This window comes from Octopus sinensis, linkage group LG22, assembly GCF_006345805.1.
Source record: "Octopus sinensis linkage group LG22, ASM634580v1, whole genome shotgun sequence".
NCBI classification, from domain to species: domain Eukaryota; kingdom Metazoa; phylum Mollusca; class Cephalopoda; order Octopoda; family Octopodidae; genus Octopus; species Octopus sinensis.
The window spans coordinates 28,879,027-28,899,026 of NC_043018.1; positions in this window are offsets into that span (position 1 = coordinate 28,879,027).

The window sequence follows — 20,000 nt, forward strand, 5'->3', positions numbered from 1 at the left end:
TGTGTGTGTGTATATATATATGTGTGTGTGTGTGTGTGTGTGTAATTCTGAGTCTGTGTTTGTCCCCCACACCATCGCTTGACAACCGATGTTGGTGTGTTTACGTTCCCGTAGCTTAGCGGTTCAGCAAAAGAGATAGCTAGGATAAATAGCAGTACTTGAAAAAGTACTGGAGTCGATTCATTCGACTAAAACCCTACAAAGCGGTGCTCCAGCATGGCCACGATCTAATGAACAAAGGTAAAAAAAAATTATTTACAAGCAAATTCGTGGAGACGTACACGCACTGCTCACTACTGCAGTGACTGAACTTTTAACATAAAGACGCTTAGATAAACATATCATAATGTCTACCGCCTTAGGTTGGAAATTATTTTGATATCTTACACAGACAGAAGGCCACGGATATTTTTAGAAAAGAAGCAATCGATTATATCGATATCGGAAAGATGAAAGGTAAAAGTGAGCTCAGATAGGGTCTGAGATAAGAAAGTAAAGGAATGTTATATCGATTCTTCTTTCAAACATCTAAAATTAACTTTTAACTAAAAACAACAGACTTACTTTATCTAAGTCAATGAGAATTCACGCAGAGTTTAAGATCTAATCGGCGTCTACGCAGAACTGTCTTCAAAGAGATGGAACTGAAACCGTAAAATACTCTAGACTGCCCAGCTGATTGCTTATTACTGTGTGACCAGCATCATACTTTGGTGAAGTATAATTGAAATGGAATCATTTTGCGGATAGAATATGTGACATTTTCTCTTGGGGATATAATTTAAAATATTGTATAGTTATTTGTTAAAAAATAGACATTGCCTCTGAAGACAAAGTAATATATAAAATATTACAAAGTAAAATTAATAGATATGAAAATGATAAATGGAACTTTTTCTCTTTGTTCTAATAATTAATATTGTTATTGTGTCGAGCTTTATAATTAATATTTACAGTGAGATATATAATTAATATTTGCAGTGAGATATTAACAACAATAAGAATATGCCATATTTGTTTGCAAGAGTATGTATGTCTGTGGTGTGTGTGTATGTGTGTGTGTTTCTTTGTGGTTACGTATTCATATGAATGAAATAAGTTTATGTAGGTGAAAGCATCAATGCGCATGCGCACGTGTGTCAGCAGCTAACGATATTTTTTATCTATACCATGGTTTCCAAAAGGTAACTGAGTGTGATTAAACATTTTTGCAGATGTGAAGTAATGTCAGGAACGATAATCAAAATATCGGATACGTATGGGTCATGTGATGTGCGAAGTCTTCCTTCGGGGATCTTGGGTGCAAGTGCTGTACGCAAAAATTAGGGACCCACGCCGATCGGAATATGAGAAAATTATATCAAGGAATCCGTGGACGTCCTGGGCCCAGTGACGCGCTACTCAAAGTATCTTGTCATTAGGGAATCATGATGTAAATCGGACGTCCTAGACTCAGTAGAACATTTATGGTTGACAAGTAGAAATTCCTGTGTGTGTCGATAAGCAGAGATTAGCTCTGATCTTTTGTTCATGGTAGTTATGGAATGATACCACAATGCAATTTGTTCACTAAACACAGCACAAATATTGCTTTTCTTTGTTTGGTTCCACATTTAAAGGCTTACAGTTCAATCATTCACTGACATTTATCATGGGCTTCTTTTAGTTTCACACCCACCAAAACAACACACAAGGCTTTGGTCGGCCAGAAGCTATATCTGAAGACACTTGCCTAAGGTGTCACGCAGTGGGACTGAACCTGAAACGATGTGAGTGGGAAGCAAGCCTCTTACCACACAACCACACTTACGTCCATGGAAAAGATTGTAAAGAAGTGGTATAGGTTTTGGTACCGCCATTCTTCTTTGAACTAAATAAGATATAAATTTTTGTGAGGAACAAAATTAAGTGCATAATTTATCAAGATATAGGTTCGGGCTAAATTGACATGCTAAGACGAGTGTTGTCATGTTGGGCTACAGTGACTTACTGAAGGTTCACTACAGAAAAGGGGCAATTTATTTTATCACATTCAAATCTCGCAGGAATCAGCTTTACATTTTACGCTTCCGGGGTCGAAATGTTGAAGCATGCGGCCGGTGGATTGGCAAAAAATATTAGTGCTGCTTGTTCCAACTCTTTTTGTTGTCAATTCGTCTGCGACAACATTGGTGTTATTTTATTTTTTAGCTGTAATGGCCTACTTTGTGTGAAGGTACGTAGCTTAGTGGTTAGGGTATTCGACTCACGAACGTCATGTCATGAGTTCAATTTCCTACGGCGCTTTGAATCCTTGAGCAAGATTATTTCACGTTTTTTTCACGTTGTATCGTTGAGCAAGATTTTTTCACGTTTTTTTCACGTTGCCCCAGGTCATCCAGCTAACAAAAATGAGTAGTACGTGTAATTCAAAGGGTCTGTCTTGCCACATTCTGTATCATTATGAATCTCCCTGGGAACTACGTTAAGGGTACACGTGTCTGTGGAGTGCTCAGCCGCGTAAGCTGTTCCGCTGATCGGATCAACTGGAACTCATGTCATCGTAAGCGACGGAATGCCCGTATTAAATGGCTTACTTTACGTTGTCTTTGTATAATATCGGTGATATAGAGAAGAGAGACTTACGTATGAGCAAAAGCATTTATAAAAAAAAAATAAAAAAATAAAAAAAAAAAAAAATAAATAAATAAAACGAGTGGCATGAGGCGCAGGAGTGGCTGTGTGGTAAGTAACTTGTTTACCAACCACATGGTTCCGGGTTCAGTCCCACTGCGTGGCACCTTGGGCAAGTGTCTTCTACTATAGTCTCGGGCTGACCAAAGCATTGTGAGTGGATTTGGTAGACGGAAACTGAAAGAAGCCCGTCGTATATATGTATATATGTATATATATATGTGTGTGTATATGTTTGTGTGTCTGTGTTTGTCCCCCTAGCATTGCTTGACAACCAATGCTGGTGTGTTTACGTCCCCGTCACTTAGCGGTTCGGCAAAAAATAGACCGATAGAATAAGTACTAGGCTTACAAAGAATAAGTCCCGGGGTCGATTTGCTCGACTAAAAGCGGTGCTCTAGCATGGCCGCAGTCAGATGACTGAAACAAGTAAAAGAGTAAAAAGAGTAAAGAGTTACTTAGACCCGTTCAGCAAAAGAAGCTCTCCAACAACTTCCTGCAGTGATCTAAGAGGGAGGTTTGGCTGATGTTTCTAGTACGTTGAACGGTCAGGATAAACCACTGCCTACGTAGCATTGACTACAGTGGATATCAAATGTACACAAGAGTTTCAAGCGGATAAACTTGCTAACTATGGAGACCCGTAAGGCCAATAAAGAGCTGACATATACAAACGTATAACAAAGAGAAACGATAAGATGTGAACAAATTAAGTTAAATGTTACGCTGGTTAACACGTTTGTGCTGATTTACCTTGACTTCCGTAGCTAGGATTGCATCCAACCTATTACCATCCGCATCACAGAATCTAATTAATACAATGCTATTAATTATAGGAAACTATTAAATTGCTAATTATAAACAGAGTTAGTTAATGAGGTATTTTGATCTTTACAACAACATATGGTATGCAAATAACGGGATGTTTTAATGCATGTCGCAGATTATGAGTGCATATGTGTCAATACGAGAGTGCGTTAATCTCTTTATCATTTGTTTCTTTCACACATTGGAAGAGGCCATTCTGGGGCACCGTCTTGCAGAATTTTAGTCGAACAAACCGACCCTATGATTTCATTCTTTTAAAGCCTGGTATTTATACTGCTCCCCCTTTGCCGAACTGCTAAGTTACGAGACCGTGAATAGAATGACGTCGATTGTCAAGCGTTGGTGGGAGCAACCACAAACACAAAGACACACACATACACACACATACACATACACATATAGACATACGACGGAATTAATTCAGTTTACGTCTACAAAATCGATTTACAAGGCTTTGGTGGCTACGGGGTTATAAAAGACACTTGCCCAAGGTGCCATACAGTGGGACTGAACCACATAGCTTAGCACACACACACATACACACATACACATACACACACATGTTTTCTCTCCTTGTTTTTTCCGTGAATCTTTCTGTAGAAGAGCGTAGGCTCGAAACGTAAAAGACTTTTTTCTATTCCTGAGCGCTATACTAATACATCTGTTTGTTTGTACACCACCTGCCTTCGTCTTTTGTTTATTTTCGTAAACTTTCCCTTTATATATATATATATATATATATCAGATATATGCACACACACACACACATATATATATATCAGATATATGCACACACACATACACACACACACACACACACTCACACAAACACACCTGTATATAAACATATATGTGCGGGTATATGTGTGTATGCATATTATCGGCGAAAGAATATATAAACTTTTGAGAGAGCGTGAAATAGTTTTGTTTTCGAAACATTAAATCTCAACGCAACATAAGTATTCACGCCTGTAGCATATCACGAATTGAAGTCATCACGAACTAAGATGCCTAACATTAAAGAAATCCACTAGTGAGAACTGGCTGTAAAATAAAAATTACATTGAATGATCCGTACTTGATGAAGGAGACACAGACGTAGAATAATCTGCTTCAAATCACCAGACAGCATGAATGCAATAAATTATTAAATTTTTGAAAAATTAGATTTTCAGAAAATTTAATTGTTTTCCATATTTACAGTTGAAAAAGTCTCAATGACCGAAACCGGTACTGAAATGCTTTCTTTATAAAATTATTTTAGCATTTTCTACCTTGACTTTTTCCATATATATATATATATGGCGCAGGAGTGGCTGTGTGGTAAGTAGCTTGCTTACCAACCACACGATTCCGGGTTCAGTCCCACTGCGTGGCACCTTGGGCAAGTGTCTTCTACTATAGCCTCGGGCCGACCAAAGCCTTGTGAGTGGATTTGGTAAACGGAAACTGAAAGAAGCCCGCCGTATATATTTATATATATATGTGTATTTTGTGTGTATGTTTGTGTGTCTGTGTTTGTCCGACCAACATCGCTTGACAACCGGTGCTGGTGTGTTTACGTCCCCGTGACTTGGCGGTTCGGTACAAGTGACCGATAGAATAAGTACTAGACTTACAAAGAATAAGTCCTGGGGTCGATTTGATCGACTAAAGGCGGTGCTCCAGCATGGCCACAGTCAAATGACTGAAACAAGTAAAAGAGTAAATAATATATATATATATATATATATATATATATAAACTCATATGTTCCTTTTCAATCTTCACAAACACACACACATACACACACACATATAGTTGGCTATACGACACACTGTGTCCTTATATTTTCGTACGAGGATTTCAGCAGCTCCACCTAGCGCAAAACAATATCTGTGGACTAGTTCCAGGGTTATTGCGCTTCAGCAAAACAGTATTTCTACTTATAGATCAGTCGCTGTGTGTCACTTTGAATTCTATATATTCGAACCATGAATTCAGCAGCGCCACCTGGCCAAGCAGCTATTCTGTACTGATAAAGGGTAATAATCCTGGAACTAGTCCACAGATTTTTTTTTTTTTTGTGCTAGGTAGGGATGTTGAATTCCCTGTTCAAAAATATAAGGACACGGAAAGTGTGTCGTACAGCCAGCTATAAACGATGTTTCTTGAGTCTAATGAACAGTAACAACGTCCCTTCCAGGACAGACATATTATGTGTAGCAATTAGCTTTTGCTTTAAAAGAATTGTTACTGAATGTTTCTGTCTGAGAGATTTAGAAATATAATAATAATAATAATAATAATAATATTAATAATAATAATAATAATAATAATTTTTTAAAATTTCTTTACTACCCACAAGGGGATAAACACAGAGGGGACAAACAAGGACAGACAAACTGATTAAATCGATTACATTGACCCCCAGTGCGTAACTGGTACTTAATTTATCGACCCCGAAAGAATGAAAGGCAAAGTCGACCTCGGCGGAATTTGAACCCAGAACGTAACGGCAGACGAAATATGTGTGTGTGTGTGTGTTTCAAATTACGTAATACTATTTTAAATAAGGGTGGGATATATTGGATAATTTAGTCTTCCATATCCCTAATAAAAACCGGAATTGTTACGGTTTGATTGCCTTTGATTACAGGTCTTCTTGATCGGGACAAATTTGGGGCTCAACTACGACTGCACGACCCCACCACAGTCACCACCACCACCATCACCACCACTACCACCTCCACCACCACCACCACCATCACCACCACCACTACTAATACCACTGCTACTAGAGTACGTGCAGCAAAATGAGTAAATACAAAGCTACTTCAAATTTTCTTTTGTGCATCTTTGTTCTATAGTCATCTCACTCATTAAAACCGGGCTGGATGTTTAAGAAAAGAAGCTAAATGAAATCTGTGACATTCCCGCATCTTACAAGAGCGCGTGAATTGTTATTAGTGTAAATAGAAACGAAACCGCTTCAAGTAGAGACTGAAAGCTCAACGCCTTCACAAAACTTTCGTCGTCGACTTGAAAGCACTTCGTCGGTTTGAAAAGGAATTTATCAGAATTGAAATCTCGTCAAAATGTTGAAGAAGATCTTTCATTGTTACGAAAGAAACATTACAGACTGGAAAACTCATTACAGTCTCGAAACTGTATTACAGTCACAAAACCAGATTACAATAACGAAACCGTATCACAGTCGCTTGTTCTGCTCCATTCTCTACATTTTTCTTTATGAATATCACCATGTAGATATTTGATTAAAGTGGAGTTGATATCACATTTTTCATATCTTGCTTCTTTCATTTTTATATCATTTCGTTCATTGAGCCAGTCTGTCTGTAACCTCTCTTTCAGTTGGTGAAGTTTTGTAATCATATCGCAGGAGAGGATTTTAATGTACTCCGTTATAAATCGTCAGAATTGAGCTATTATTAATTTATATCTTCTTTTGATAACCAAGATAATCACAGACGCATTTATTATCTTATTTAGTGACTTAAATAATTGTATTTGGTTCCGATTCGTTTTCAGACATCGAGAAGTAGCTATACATTATTCAATCGATTTGCTTCATGCGAATTATCGAAAATAAACAAAAGGAATGAAAATCAGGGGAAGCTTTGTGTGTTGATGTGTTTGTTCTACTCAGTGAGTATCAATAGTAACAACAACAATAACAACAACAATTTATATTATTATATTTATTATATATAAATATCATAGATAAAGAAGGGAAAGTAACAGCCATTGTTAGGTGTGTATATTTATATAATGGAAGAGCGATAATAATAATAATAACAATAATAATAATAATAATAATAATAATAATGATAATGATAATAATAATGATGATGATGATGATGATAATAATAATAGTAATAATAATAATAGTAATAATAATAATAATAATAATTGTAATGATAATAATAACAATAAATGTCTCAAACGAGTAAACAATAATATTACTTTTACAACAAAACACCCCAAATACTACTTATAGTAAAATAATGATAATATTGATGAAAATAGCGGTGATGATGATGATGATGAAGATGATGAAGATAATGATAATAATAAAACATAACGATGATGGTGATGTCTGCTGATATGTGAGGTCTTAAAGAACAGGGAAAATAGGAAAATGCTAAGACTCACCCCCCACCAAATAATAATAATAATAAAATGCGAATTCTGTGGAGGGTTCCTGCAAAAATGTAATTCCAGTAGCTCTAGGTATCCTAGGTGCCGTTACCAATAGATTTGCAAGTTTCCTTTTTAGAATCAGAGTAACTACAAGAGCAAGGATTGTTCGAAATGTCCTCGATACTTAAGGAAACTAGGTGTGATCCGATATCAAGTAAGTTGGTTCCAGAAGTAACGCATTTTTACATTTTGTTAAGTAGAATTTCTTGCTAATTTTGGCGCAACTTCTGAAATGATGAAGAGCGGTAAGGTTAATTGATTATATCGACATCGACGCCAGAACAAGACTGGAATTAAAGTTTACCGATTCCTTAGGGAAGAAAGACGGGCGTGAGAACAATTAAGGCAACGCTGTCCTTGTTTTTCGATGCTCTAACGATTCGGCTAGCTAAGCAGCAGCAACCACCACCACCACCACCACCACCACCAACAACAACAACAACAACAACAGCAACAACAGCAACAACAACAACAACAACAGCAGCAGCAGCAGCAGCAAAGCTAATTTAACATCAACACTAATTATAGTCTTTTCTACTCAAGGCGCAAGGCCTGAAATTTTTGGGGAGGGGACTGTTACTTAATCTATTGATCCCGAAAGATAGAAAGGCAAAGTTGACCTCGGCTGAATTTGAACTCAGAGCGTAGCGATGGGCGAAACACCGCTAAGCATTTCGTCCAGCGCGCTAACGATTCTGGCAGAACACCGCTTTATCAATACTAATAATAATGGTTTCAAATTTGGCCACAAGGACAGCTATTTTGGGGGAGGGGCCTAGTCGGTTACATCGAGCCCAGTGTTCCTCTGGTACTTAATTCATCGAACCCGAAAGGATAAAAGGCAAAGTCAACCTCGGCGGAATTTGAACTCAGAGCGAGAAGACGGACGAAGTACAGCTAAGCATTTAGTCCAGCGTGCTAACGATCCTGCCAGCACGCCGTACTATCAGCACGAATAATAATGCTAACTAATAACGAAAAACGTCGCCCTTCTCAAGCCTAGCCAGGCTCATGGGCCCGGTTTCCCGGTTTCTATGGCGTATGTGTTCCCCCCCCCCACTGGACGGGACGCCAGTGCATCGCAGCGTTACTCAAGAAACAGGAAGAAAGAGTGAGAGAAAGTTGTGGCGAAAGAGTACAACAGAGGTCGCCCACCCCTGCCGGAGCCTCGTGGAACTTTTAGGTGTTTTTGCTCAAAAAACACCCACAACGCCCGGTCTGGGAATCGAAACCGCGATCCTCTGAACGCGAGTCCGCTGCCCTAACCACTGGGCCAATGCGCCTCCACAATGCTAATAATAACAACAGTAATAATGGTTTCAAATTACGGCACAGAGCCAGGAATTACAGGTGAGCGGGTCTAAGGATTATATCGACCCCAGTATTCAACTGGTACTTATTTTACCGACTCCGAAAGAATGAAAGACAAAGTGGACCTCGGCAGAATATGAAATTAGAACGTAAAGCGGGTGAGATGCCGCTAAGCACTTTCCTCGGCGTGCTAAAGATTCTGCCAGCATACCGCCTTGCAGTTGTAGCAGCAGTAGTAGCAGCAGCAGCAGCAGCAAGAACAACAGCAGCAGTAACAATGAAGACCAAATAAAACGTGGAAAGGGAGATAAACAGGGTATATGGAAATTTTGATTCAACATGGCACAGAAATGTGCAATTTCCTTTCGTATTCTCACTACAAACAATTCTTAATTCGTAATGTTAGGGATGATCGTTCATATAGAAATAAGTGAGTGGTTTTGTACGTGTCACACACACACACACATACACACATATATATATATATATATATAATATGCATGTATGTAAATATTTGCTTTTGTGTGTATGTAGTTATATGCATATTTAATTGTGTGTAGGCGTATATATGTATTACTATGTACATGCAAATATATATGAGCATGCATATACATATATAAGTATGCGTATGTGTACACAAGGAGCGGAACTGAAGGAGTCAGTATACACACACACACACAAACGCATATGTATGTATATATATATATATATATGTATGTATATAGATATTTATGCATATATATATATATATACACAGATATATGTATATACACATATATATATATAGATGTATATATATATATATAGATATAGATATGTATATAGATATGTATACACATATACACATATATATATATACACACACACACACACACATATATATATATATATATATATATATATACATATATATATATAGATAGATGTATATATATATATATAAATATATATATATGTTTACATACGTGTATAGATAGATATAGACGGAGATCTATATTGACGTGTGTAAGCGTGTGCGTAAAATAATTGTATACGCCGTGCCAAAGGTTAGGTTTATTACTTCACATAATTAAATTTACCACTTGGAGTGCACAAGTTTATTGAAATATCCTTTCAGCAGTTAGCACCCTACGAAAGTTTGGCGCAACAAAAACATTTCATGGTTCCTTGGTTATATTAGAACATCTTTTCAACAACTAGTGCCACCACCACCACCACCACCACCACCACTACCACCACCACCACTACCACCAGCACCACCATCGCTAACATCGATACAACCAAGAATTCTATCACGCTCCCACATGATCTCAACAACGCCGCCAATATTCCTGCTACCAGAGTATCTAGACTACCGAGCTCAACATCATTATCGCCGAGAAATTGTAAGCCACCACCATTACAACCACCGTCAGCAGCACCAACAGCACCTCCACCGCCACAGTATATCACTTCCAGCAGCACTACCACGACATTTGTACCATTACCACTACGACTACCACGGTCACTGGAATTGAGCCCCTACTGTTGCCACCAAAAACCTCTGAACCATTAATATACCTTTTAATACTATACACATCTACAGATAAGATAATAATAATAACAACAACAGCAATAATAATAATAATAACAATAATAATAATAATAATGATAATGATAATAATAATAATAATAATAACAATAATAATAATAATAATAATAATAATAATAATAATAATAATAATAATAATAATAATAATAATAATAATAATAATAATAATAATAATTAATAATAATAATAATGATAATAATAATAATGATAATGATAATAATAATAATAATAATAATAATAATAATAATAATAATAACAATAATAACAATAAAAATAATAACAGCATTATCTGGTATTTTGCAACATGAGCAAAGTCCACTTTTTCACAAGTTTTCGGAACAGATTTCAAGTCCCAGAATATGTAGCACTCTTCCTCCCACAGGTCTAAAAACTCTGTGAAAAGTTCCTGAGAAATTCTATTTCTCTTCTCATGAACATAGTAAATATTGACTTTATATTGTTGGTTTTGCCCTGCACACTAACGATTCTGCCTTTTATAAAAATGGTTTCAAATTTTGGAACAAGGCCAGCAGTTTCTGAGGGAGGGAAATGTCGTAAACATCGACCAGAATACTCAACTGGTTCTTATTTAGACAACGAAATGGAAAAAGGCAAAGTCAACCTCGGCGAAATTTGAACTCAGAACGTAAAGATGGACGAAATGCTGCTCAGCATTCTGCCAGCCCACCATTTTTATAACATTCGTATTTCTTCAATCTCTTTCCATTTTGAGTTTAAATCCCACTGATTTTGCCCTTCATTCTCCAGAGGTCAATGATATACAAAATTATCATGTCAGCCCTAATAGAGCAGATCTGTAATAATCAAAGGTGTCGCAGCAGTGACTATATTGTATTTTTACATTGTCCGATATGTCAGTATTTTCTGCTACGTACGGTAAGAAGTGAGAGAAATTGATTACTATATCAAACGGGTTAAACAACCCCCATTAAATATGGCAGCCAATCAGGTTTTTTTAATAACATTTCATGTTTCGATTCATAATTAAACATCCCTTTAATTGAAGTGTAACGTTATTTCATATTATGTATCCTTTATAATTACCTCCTTTCCAGTTTCATTCAAAACGAGTCATCCATTTAATTACTCTATCATGTTATTTACATCTTCATGTTCATATAAAACGTATTTTAAAATATTTACACCAGACCTTCATGAGGATTTTTTGAAAAATTTTGCTTTGATTTGTGCTGTAAATAATTTTTGTTAATTAACTCTCGCCTTCATTTTAATAATTTTACACAAATATTTCACAAATATTTAATATTTTCGCGAAATATTTCAAAGTTAATTACGTTCTGACATCAAATAAAGATATCATGATTATTATTATTATTATTATTATTATTATTATTATTATTATTATTATTATTATTCCGCTGAGGATGGTGGCAAGCCGTCAAAATTGTTAGCATGCCGGGCGACATGCTTAGCGGCATTTTGTCCGTCTTTAGTTATGCGTTCAAATTCCGCAGTGGTCGACTTTGCCTTTCATCTTTTTTCGATCGATAAATTAAGTACCAGTGGAAAACTGGGGTCGATGCAATCGATTTGTCCCCTACCCCAAATTTCAGGCCTTGTGCCTATAATAGAAAGGATTATTTTTTCTTTCCACAGAGGAAGGTGGCAAGCTGGAAGTATTGTCAGCACGCTAGGCGAAATGTTTAGCAGTATTTCTGCCCGTCGCTACGTTCTGAGTTCAAATTCCACCGAGGTTAACTTTGCCTTTCATCCTTTCGGGGTCGATAAAATAAGTACCAGTGAAACCGAAACACCGAGGTCGATGTGATTGACTAGTCCCCTCTCTACAAATTTGAGGCCTTGTACCTCCAGTAGAAAGGATTTTTATTATTATTGAGTGAGAGAGCAGTGCATGCCATCAAAGTGACACTGGTGGTGGTGGAGAACCAAGTGACGGATACATCCTAGCACCTTCCTTATCGACAGAGTTCACCGTTAGTTCTGAATGACCTCTCTCTTGACTCTTTTACTCTTTTACTTGTTTCAGTCAATTGACTGCGGCCATGCTGGAGCACCGCCTTTAGTCGAGCAAATCGACCCCGGGACTTATTCTGTGTAAGTCTAGTACTTATTATATCGGTCTCATTTGCCGAACCGTTAAGTTACGGGGACGTAAACACACCAGCAACCGTTGTTAAGCGATGTCGGGAGTACAAACACAGACACACAAACAAACACACACATACACACACACACAAACACACACACACACGCGCACACATATACGACGGGCTTCTTTGAGTTTCCGTCTACCAAATCCACTCGCAAGGCTTTGGTCGGCCCGAAGCTATAGTAGAAGACACTTGCCCAAGTTGTCACGCAGTGGGACTGAACCAGGAACCATGTGGTTGGTAAGCAAGCTACTTACTACACATCCACTCACCCAAGCTATCGAGCAATGAAGCTAAGTTTTATTTCCTAAAGGGTGACCAAACAAATTGTTTGTTCTGTGGTTTTATCTCTCTTTGAGAACACTGGAATCATGTCAATATCTCCGTATTCCTTCACTGCACAATCTCTATTTCATTCTTCATCGTTCACAAAAACATTACCATATCTATCTTTCTTCCCACATCTTCCAAGACTCAAATCTCTCTATAGAATTAATAATGTAGTGTCTCCTCGGAAAACAAACAAAATTTTGGATTATATTGAATACAAGTAAGAATGGTATTCATTTATTTGTGAATTTGGTCTGAATTCTGGAGTTGAAGTAACATTGTCATCTAATCGTTCTTTTATAGCTCACGTACATAGCAGAACATGTAGTTGTGTCACATAGCTGTATATCTACAGTGTAATCGTTGTTGACTTAGGCTGGCGCCAAAACACGTAGCACAACCAGATAAGGAAACAGTTGTTGCTGTCGTCTTCTTCTTCTTCTTCTTCTTCTTCTTCTTCTTCTTCTTCTTCTTCTTCTTCTTCTTCTTCTTCTTCCAATCAGGACTCAGGCCATTAGCCACAAAGAATAATCTCTAATTAGAGCCAACTCTAAGCTACTAAGAATGCGTGTGGCAACTTGAAGATCCACTCACCTCACGCGATAAAATGGCGGTTGCCCGGGCGCGAAAGCTACGTTGTTACCCTCATTCCGTAGACGGAGGCTTTTTTAACGGGTGGAGAGCTGAACCATCCTGGTGTACAGAGGATTCGCAATCTAGACTAGGGTTTGAAACTTTACCACACCACAGTGGATTACACTATGGTACATCTGCTTCATGGCAGAAGTAGGACGAAAGAGTGAGAGAAAGTTGTGGTGAAAGAGTACAGCGGGGTTCACCACCATTCCCCGCCGGGGCCTCGTGGCGCTTAGGTGTTTTTGCTCAATAAACACTCACAATACCCGGACCGGGAATCGAAACCGCGTTCTAACAACTGCGAGTCCGCTGCCTTAACCACTGGATCATTGCGCCTCCACCGTTGTTGTTGCTGTTGTTTAGCTTCAATTCTGCTCTGATCCATCTAGTTTTTCAGTCATATTGTTATATTACTAAATGCGCCCCTACCCTTCTCAAAAGCATTATAGTGCAATTTGAAAGATGTGCCTGCTATTTCTAGCAGTCTGAGTGACCACTTACTGAGAGATTTCCTCAAAGGTTCATTATGATGCTTTAGATGTCGTTGGTGTTTTGTCCCGCTCAAACCCGATTCAGTAGATCTTAGATGAAAGACGTTTCAGTCATTCCTACTGTCAAGCGTTAACATGGCGTGTAATTTGTGGGAAACCGTACCGTTTTTATAATAATAATTATTTTTTATTATTGGGACCAGGCTTGAAATTTTGTGGGACGCAGACAGTCGATTACACGAGCCACAATGCTCAACAAGTGTTTATTTTATCGAATACGGAGAGAGGGACGAAAAGTAAAGTCGACTTCGGCGGAATAATCATCCTTTCTACTAAGGAGTCAATGTCTAAGATCTTATACGTAATTGGGTCAGCTGATTACAACATCGACTCCAGTACGTGACTGGTACTTATTTTATCGACCCCCCCAAAAACGATGAACCCCAAAGTAAACTAACTACGTAGAGACTCTCTCATTGTTACGTCAAATATTTTACTGTTCAATCCCAATTTAGTTCTGATCAAGGAGGCATCTGATCAAGATGTCTCTCAGGAAATAATGGATCACAGATTATAGCATCTAAGACAAACTTTGTTTACCTTTACATAGCTTGCTTACCAACCACATGGTCCCGGGTTCAGTCCCACTGCGTGACACCTTGGGCAAGGGTCTTTTACTATAGCCACGGACCGACCAATGCCTTGTGAGTGGATTTGGTAGACGGAAACTCAAAGAAGCCCGTCGTATATATGTATGTGTATGTGTTTGTGTTTGTGTGTCTGTGTTTGTTCCCCCCAACATCACTTGACAACCGTTGCTGGTGTGTTTACGTCTCCGTAACTGTTATTTGAGGTAGAGTCTGTTGCTATTTCTAACACGTATGTGAAATGCGTAGTGGATCACTCGTTTAATTGATCACATTGTAGTTGTTAAAAAGAGTAAATAATAGAGATAAACTAAATGGTTCTTTAATGAATGGATGGACACGGTACTATAGTAGCGGTGGTAGGATACGAACTAATTATACTTGAGTTCATTGACCTTTCAGTCGGTCATCTACAGGATGAAAGAATGTTTAGAGATAAGAGGAGAGAGAAAAAAAGAAAGCGTTGGAATATCAAGAGGAGACCAAAGAAAAACAATAAAAGAAGATAGAGCAGAAACAGGAACGATAATAAAGATAACAACACTTTATAATACCAACAACGGCCAAAAGAGATAGATCAACAATAGTGGCAGCAGGAGCCGCAGAAGCAGCCGCAGCAGCAGCAGAGGTAATCACAGAGCAGCATCAAAAGAATGACCAACAGCAGCTAAATCAGCAGGAAGAATAACAACATGAATAATAATAATAACAACAACTGAAGCTACAATAACAATTGTAACAGTAAAATCAACAAAAACAACAGCAACTACTACTACGACAGCAATGAGAACAGCAGCAACAGTGGAGGTGCAATGGTCCATTGGTTGGGGTAGCGGATTCGTGTTCGTACAAACGCGATTTCGATTCCCAGATCGGGCATTGTGTTTATTGAGCAAAAGCGCCTAAGCTCCACGAGGCTCCGGCGCCCCCCCCCCCCACCACACCGGAGCCTCGTGGGGCTTAGGTGAAAGAGTACAACCCCGCTGTACTCTTTCACCACAACTTTCTCTCACTCTTTCTTCCTACTTCTTCTACAAAGCAGAGGAACCATGGTGTTACACACTATGGTGCGGTAAACTTTCAGAACCTAGTCTAGATTGCGAATCATCTGTACCCCAGGATGGTTCAGCTCTCCACCCGTTAAAAAAGCCACCGTTTACGGAATGAGGATAACAACGTAGCTTTCGCGCCCATGCAACCGCCAGTCTATCGCGTGTGGTGGGTGGATCTTCAAGTTGCCACACGCATTCTTAGTAGCTTAGAGTAGGCACGAATTAGAGATTGTTCTTTGTGGCTAATGGCGTGAGTCCTGATTGGAAGAAGAAGAAGAAGAAGAAGAAGAAGAAGAAGAAGAAGAAGTAGAAGAAGGATGAGGATGAGGAAAAGAAGAAGGAGAAGAAGGAGGAGGATGAGAAGAAGAAGAAGAAGAAAAAGGAGGATGAGAAGAAGAAGGAGGAGGAGGAGGAGTAGAAGAAGAAGAAGAAGAAGGAGAAGAAGGAGAAGAAGAAGAAGGAGGAGGAGGGGGAGGAGGAGGAGAAGAAGGAGGAGGAGAAGGAGGAGAAGAAGAAGAAGACAACAACAGCAACAGAAGGAACCACATCAAAGGTAAATGCAACAGCAACAACAACAACAATAACAACAATTACAACAGCAATGACAACAGCAGCAGTAGCAACAACAACAATTACCAACAACAATAGTAACAACAACACCAGCACCAACAATACCAGCAACAACAACAACAACACCAGCAACAAGAACAACAACAACTATAACAACAACAGTAAAACCAGCAACAACAACACTGGTAATAGCAACGGCAACAACAACAATAACAGCGGCAATTACGATAGCATTAAAAGTAACAGCAATGAAAACAGCAATAACAACAACAACAACATCATCAACAACAGCAATCGCAACAACAACAACAAAATCATGATCCAGTGTAATGAATACATACATGAGATGACGTCCAATGTAACTTCAAAGCAATTTTACTTCGTGTTTCATGTTTTCAATTAACTGTAAAATCTTCATCGTTAGAAAATGTTGAGGTAAACTGACCAGGTAATCAATGGAAAACGTTAATGAAATACTTCGCTAAATACAAAGTATTTGTTGGTGTGAATTTCTTTGATTAAATTACTGAGAATTCCTGCGAAGGATCGAAATGGTAAATGACTAAAACGATTTTACTTTGGTGTTTAGTTCCAGACCTGAATACTCTGGCTTTAATTTCCGACGAGAACAGGAATTTTACTGTGGTTAGCGACTATACGGCGCTGATGGACTTTACTACAATTATGATAAAGTTGTTTATTTGTTTGGGGTATGTAACCTTTACTAAAAGAACGCAATTATTAAAGTCTAAAATGTCTACAAAATGCTTATAAATTCTAATTTTAATAAATTCTGTTATCGGGGTGTGGCTTTCTATAACTCTCAAAACTAATTTCATTGCGTTTTTTTTAATGCTATGGAATAGCGTCCCCTGTTTGACTTCTCTCTCTCTCTCTCTCTCTCTCTCCCATCTACTTCATGACACTACTTTCAAACACTTCTCCAAATTATAGATTTCATCAAGTGCCAGCCAAATTAATTGATTCCATTATCCGTTCATATTCATAGGGTGTTTTTAAAGGAGGAATTTGGGATTTAATTAACCTACGTTAATTGTACCACTTACAAGCTTGTGTTTATTATGGAAGACGAAAATATTGTCTTTCATTGTCTTCCAGACAAAACTCGATAGTAGATTATCGAGAAACACTATCCAAGTGATTTTCTTTAATTACTTTGCATAGATTTATGAAAGTTCGGTTTTCCAACCTCCAAAGCTGTACAAACATCGTTACATCAAAGTTTAGAAATGTCAAAGACAGATGACAAAGCTTTGAGATTTTCTATAATGTACGAAAAGAAAGGCCGAAGTATAACAAAGAGAAAAAAACAACGAAGGATAAGTATGAGAAAATTGTTTATGAAAGATTTTGGTCAACACTTAGCCAGGAATTCTTTTGCTATTATTATTGATTTATTAATCACTCTGCTCTCTCTGACCGATATTTTCTATCTTGGAGCGAGATGGTGGCACGAGTAAGTAGCTTAGTCGTCGCTCGCTGGAGTTTCAACACATTAGTTGCTTCTATCTTCTTATTAGATGGACATGTCCTATGCTCCCATGAAGCATGTGAAGGTAAGCCCTTTTGCGCCCCTAAAACGTTTAGTATCATTATTCTGTGAAAGGTTGAGACTTGAATTTCCTTTACACTGGCGATTCCGGGTGTTTCCACACCATACTCTGCTTTTGGGATTATGGATCAAAGTCTCATCTCCTGTAACTATTCTGTTAAAAAAAAAAAGAAAAAGAAAAAAGAACAAAGAAAAAAAGAAAGGCTTCATCTTCATCGTCGTAGCGGTCGAGTAACTGTTGGCAGATCTCCACATGGTTGCGCTTCGGTAAGCTCTCTTGGCAGCCATCTCGCCAAGACTTTACGTAAGTGAAGTTTGTCGTGGATGATTTCACAAGCAGAACTATGAATAATTTGCAGAGAACATGCCACCTTATAGATGCTCACATCTCTTGAGTTTGCCGAATCTTCACGTCAGTGACGAAGATTGATGGATGTTCTACTCCCTTTTTGTTCGTCACAGTCGTCTGGCGATTTTAAAACTTTTCGATCTTCTCATCCCCATTTCTACGCGAATGAGCGCCGTTTCTGTATCATACTGAAAACCTGCAATGAATTTCAGTCCCTGACACGCATTCAAGTCAGAGGAATTGATCACTGTTCTTCTCTGGTGCACGCTACCAGAGAAATGTCTATGTTTACTCGGTTACACAAGAAAGAAAACTGGAACAATCAGGGTCAACCCTCGGTTACGTAACGACAAGGGTACCATCTTTTAGCATGCGAGAGCTGAAGATAGTACGGCCAACCCAAAGAAAGTTTTGGTGAAAGTATAAATAACAGAGGCCAACAAAAATTTTATTTTTCTCTGTTGTCAAAAGATTTGGATTTGAACTAAGGGTCTTTTGATACATAGAATCCGAACATGACATCTATTAATTACCACTACATTAAGATTTTAAGATACTGAATCCATAGAATTTCATTGTTTTTCTTTCAATAAAACTGCTTATGAGGAACAAACCAGAGCATACAGACATGGATAGAAATTGTTTTTCTTCAAAACCAGAATGTTTTCTTAAAATACTACTGGAACACTAGTAAACATCTTGAAATTTCTGCATATTATTTCAATTTCCAATGATTTTTCGTTTGGATAATTTTCTTGAATACTGAACCTCTGGGAGATTACAAGCCAAGTTCAATCAATAGTTCGCCATCATATGCAAGTCCCATCTGCTTTGATACATTTAATCCACTGGTTTTGTATCCTACTAGAAACAATGGCCAGTTTCCCAGTTTCTATGGCATATGAATGACCAAAGTCATAACGTTACTTTGAACGGGATGTCGGTTCGTTGCAGGGGCCAAAGCCAGCAATTTTTGAGAGGAGGGGACAAGTCGATTACACCAACTTAATTGGTATATTGATTTATCGGTATCAAAGGAATGAAAGGCAATGCTCGGCGGAATTTGATCTCAGAACGTAAAGAAGCAGAAGAAATGTCGATAGAAATTATGTGACATGCTAACAATTCTGCTACCTCGCCACGTTTCTTAAAGAAACTGCTAGTTATTATATGGTGAGGATGAAATGCAAAGTTGACCTCAGCAGAATTTGAACTCAGAACGTAAAGAGTCGGAAGAAATGCTGTTAAGCATTTTATCTGACGTGATAATGCTTCTCCAAGCCTGCCACTTTTTAGTGGTATATAGATGAAAGTCAACTTGTTGTTTGCTATTTGTTCCTTCTCGAGCCATGCCTGGCTCATAAGGGCCGGTTTCCTGGTTTCATTGGCGTAAAGGTTCCCCACCTGGACGGGACGTCGGTCCATCGCAGGTGAGCTGCTAGATGCAGGAGAAAAGAGTGAGAGAAAGTTGTGGTGAAAGAGTCAGCATAAGTTCGCCATTAACTTCTGCCGGAACCGCGTGGAGCTTAGGTGTTTTGCTCATAAACTCATACATCACCCAGTCTGAGATTCGAACCCGCGATCCCTCGACCT